The following is a 4,839-nucleotide window of genomic DNA, read 5'->3' on the forward strand; positions in this document are numbered from 1 at the left end:
GTCTGTGGGACCCGTCGTCGAAACTTTTCACCCTCGACGATGCCGCCGAGGGCATAGAGTGGGAGAAGCTTAGTGAGGGCTTCATGGCCACGCTAGAAGCTCTGAACTAGGCCAGTGGCACCCCTCGAGATGTAATCATTCCCACTGGCCTTGTATTCACTTGGTCTTGCCTCTCGATCTCTTTTTTCTTCATCTATTTTGGTTTTCTAACCACCGTCTTTTTTTAGTCTCTTATTGCTCACAGCAGGGAGAAATCCTGGTTCCTTCCTGAACACAAGGAGGATTGGGACTGCCTCATCGATGAGGCATGGCTGCATAGGGATGTGACTGCCCAACTCCACTAGAGGGTGGCCGAGTTGACTCCCCTTGCCATGGAGGTGGACAATCTTCGACGGTGGGAGGCCGAGGCTCGTCGAGATGCGGAGGACGCCGAGAAGTCTTTTGACAAACTAACGGAGAGGGCACGGTGGGATCAGGAGGAGGTCGCTAGGGTGTGGAAGGAGCAGGATGAGCTACTCCGGTGGGATGCCGAGACCCACTAGTGGATCATCGATCTCCTGGCCGAGGCTGAGAAGGAGCAGGATCTTAGGCTAGTAGCCAAGGAGAGGTCCATAGCCCTAGAGTAGAGGGAGAAACTGGACGATGAGATGGTCACCCGGCTACGCAAGGAGCCAGACGAGCTATGCAATACTACAGAGAGGCTTCGCTTGGAGCGTGGTGTGGCCTACGGGGAGTGTGTCCAGGCCATCTAAGAGCGCAATGAGGCGCAATAGAGGATCCACTCCCTCTAGGCTGAGCTGGAGACCATGAGAGCCCAGAAGCTGGAGACCAAGGGTGTCACTACCGAACTAGCCATGGATCTCACTAAGGCGAGCAGTCTTCTTTAGGCGGAGAGCGACTAGCTTGATATCCTAAAGGTTTCCCTTAGTGTAGTCTACGACGCCCTACAAGTGGTGCAGGCGAAGGGGACCAGCTCACTCATGGCCCATGCCGTAGATATCACGACGCGGGTGCGCTAGCTGGAGAAGGAAGCTCTTTGCTTAGGGATCATCCAAGCCTTCGCCATCACCCGCTCGCATTATGATGACAACATCGACTTGGAGGCGATGAGCCTTGGTTTCACGCCAGGCTATGAACCCTCTGAGCTGGATAAAATAGAAGCGACGGCGACTCCTCTTGCAGAAACCCTGGTGAGCAAAGTTGAAGATATGGTTCTCCCCCAAAGGGGTGGTTAGTTGAATGAGTCTGATGGACATTTATCTGTAATCTGTGGACAAGTGTCGATACTTTTGTTTTTTGAAAACAGATTCGCAACTTCGTCTCGTTAAACAAATTCGCAATTTTGTTTTGTTTGATTGAACTTGCTTTCATCCCTTTTTGCATTCGAAAAAAGGTGCTCATGTAATCCAACCCTTTCATTTGTTAAGACCATAGGGCCCGAGGTCTATAAGAGGGAAATTTCTATTATGCTGGTGAGCAAAGTTACCATAGCCGTTGGGCGTGTGGGTTTTTTCAGTCTTACCAGGCACGCTCGGTTATTTGTTCCCACAAACCTTGCTACTAACCTTAACGTGAGGAAGAGGTCCAACGCAATGACTGTTTCAAAAAAAGGGGGTATTTATACCTTTATCAGCCCCCGAGTGAGGTCTAACCCCTTGTGGTTGCAGGGGTCGGATGTTACTAGAGACCGAAGAGAGGATAGCGGAACTACTCTTGTATTTGCACGTACCCCTTCTTTAGGATTTTAGCTATCATTCTATGACCGTGCGTTCGATCTCATTGCAACTCTAGCCTTCCCCGAGCCTCCACGCATGGCAAGGATTCGGTTAAGGGTTGGCTCGATTTTGTCGCCCTGTCCACGGTTTTTGCAACTAGAGGGGTTGAGGTGACATCCCTTGCCTCGATGGCTCGAGTGACGTGCTTGATGAGCTCACTAATGGGGATGTTCGAATGGAATCTGGTCCCATCGCTCGTGATAGGGTCGGCAAGGCCCTCGGGTGGCACTTTGTTGCTCCTTAACCCGTCTTCCAATAGATTCCCCCTTAATAGGGATTCTATGGGCTCGGCTAGAGGCTGGATCAATCGAGAAGGTTGAGATAACCCTATCCACGTCTATGTGGGTTGGGCGAAGGCCGCTGAGGCTCATCTATGTTTTCTCCCCTAGCTCTTGTTCAACGTGAGGCGGCCTCAAGCCCTTCGTAGGCCAGCCTTTGAACCTAGACCCCGAGCCCCTTGGGGTCTAATAGGGGTCAGCCGTGTTTCATGCATCACCTCATCCTCGGTTTCTATAACTGGAGGGGCTGAGCTAACGACACTTGCCTCGATGGCTCAAGTGTTGTGCTCAATGAGCTCGCTAACGGGCATGATCATGTGGAATCTGGGTCCGTCATCTGCTAAGGGGGTCGGCAGAGCCCTCATATGGCATTCCACTACTTTTTAACCCGCCTCCTGACAGATGCCTGAGCCGTTCGATATGCTTGGGTGGCCCATTGGCCTCTCCTCGATGGAGATTCTATGGGTTTGGCTCAAGGTTAGAATCGAATGAGAAAGGTCGAGATGTCCCTGTCCGCTTCTGAGTGGGGTCGAGCAAGGCCACTAGGGCTCATCTCGGTTTTTCTCCCCTAGCTCTGTTTGACATGAGGCGGCCTTGAGCCCTTCGTGGGCCAGCCTTCGAACCTCAGTTAGTTGCCGCTCATATCGAATAAGGCGACTACCGCTTTGTGATGTGACGCGAAGCGTTGAGATGCGGCAATTGCATATGCAATGCTTGAATATATGGAATGAATGTATGCTGCAATGGAAACAAAAGCGAGGGTCAGTGATGTTACCTTGGTGGCATGAGTGATGGGAAGCTCTTACCGTACATGTCCATGTGGGGTTCGGGTCCGATGTTTGCGATGGGGCCAGTGTAACCTACACGAGCATTGCAATTTTTTCTGTCTCTCGGCAGCGATCCGAGCCGTTCGATTGACTTAGGCGACCTGACAGCTTTTCCTTGAAGGAGATTCCACAGGCATACCCCTCCGAACCCTTCTCGAGAAGGTAGATGCTAAAGCAAGGGGTGCGGGGACAAAGGATTCGATTACGCTGGTGAACAAAAAACGTCATAGCCACTGGGGCGTAGGGTCTAGCAGTTCATCCAGTTTTACTCAAAGTTCACACCCACACATCGTGCCTCTGGTTTTTTAACGTAAGGAGTGGTCGGGCGAATAGACTGTCTAAACGAGTAGACACTCTCGATAGCCTCCGAGCGATGTCCGCACCCCTGCCGTTGCTGGGGTCAAAGGCTCGGTAGTAAATTTGACACATAAAGTAAGTAAGTAAGGGTGCTTATCTTTCGGCGGCCGTTCGTTCAGTGTTCGCCTGCCCCTGCTGCTGCTGAGTCCACACGTGCTGCTGCACCTGCACAGGAGAGCATATGCATGGGGCCTGTCTAACTGCATGCGAGAGAGAGGGTGGGAGCACAACGCGCATACCCATGTCTGGCTACATGCTCCACCATGGGGGATCAAGCCTAGTGCTGCAGGGACGCCTGGTTCTGCATCCATTGGAACCTGGCCCGCTCTAGCGCTCTGCATGCACGTTTGACCAGGGAGTGCTCAGCCATTTGGGCAGTGATCGCTCATTGCGTGCATGTCCGACTATTGGAACAGGCCTGTATGATAGAGATATGCAGTGTTAGATGGGCGCGTGTGTGCCCATAAGTCAGAGCGCGTGGGGAGCAGCACCTGCTACAACATACTGAAAACTAGGTGAAACAATTAAACACGTAGGTTTGCAACACATGTGTATAACCACTGCAACATATAATAATATTCAGATAAAGCACTTGCAACATATATCTAAAATTAGTGAAATGTTTAGAATATGCACTTGCAACATACGTGTATAGCCACTGAAAGGATCAAAATGCCCAAGAGGGGGGGTGAATTAGGCTAATTACAAATTTCTTTGCAATAATCAAATCCTATGGTTAGCCCAATTAACCCCTTGTGCCTAGAAAGTGTTTCTATTGATCTAACGCACAAAAGTTAAGCACTTTAAGTTCCAATCCTACTCTAGCATGACAATTTTAGGAAAGTAAAAGACAAGTATTGAATTGCTCAAAGTAAATGCTTGAAGTAAAGAGAGAAGAAGGAACACGGCGATGTTTTGCCGAGATATCGGAGAGTCACCACTCCCCACTAGTCCTTGTTGGAGCATCCGCGTAAGGGTATAGCTCCCCCTTGATCCGCGCAAAGATTAAGTGCTCTCTACGGGTTGATTCTTTGACACTCCGTCGCGGTGAATCACCTACAACCACTCACAACTTGAGTTGGGTCACCCACAAGCTCCACCGGATGATCACCAAACTCCCAATCACCACCAAGGTGTCTAGGTGATGACGATCACCAAGAGTAACAAGCACGAACTCTCACTTGACCACGACAAACCTAATGAGAAGGGTGGACGCACACTTTGCTACTCTTGCTTCACTAATAAGGGCTCTCTTTGGGATTCTCAAATCTCAATCACCTCACTAGGACCTTGTTATTCTTGGTACTCTCAAACATGTTCTTAGTTGTTGAAATAAGAAAAAGTACCCCCACACATGAATGGAGGTGGTATTTATAACATGGGCTAAAAAACAAACCGTTATGTGCCTCTACGGGGTGACCAGGCGCTCTGGTTATGTTGACCAGACACGCCGGTCAGTTTACCCCGAACTCCAGTGTTTATAGTGTGACCGAACGCTGGCCAGCGTCTGGTCAGCACTGACCGGACGTGTCCGGTCGCAATTTACCCTCACTGGAACCTTACTGATGTCGACCGGACGCTGGACCTCCAGCGTCTGATCAC

This window comes from Miscanthus floridulus, chromosome 8 (assembly GCF_019320115.1).
Source record: "Miscanthus floridulus cultivar M001 chromosome 8, ASM1932011v1, whole genome shotgun sequence".
Classification (NCBI taxonomy): domain Eukaryota; kingdom Viridiplantae; phylum Streptophyta; class Magnoliopsida; order Poales; family Poaceae; genus Miscanthus; species Miscanthus floridulus.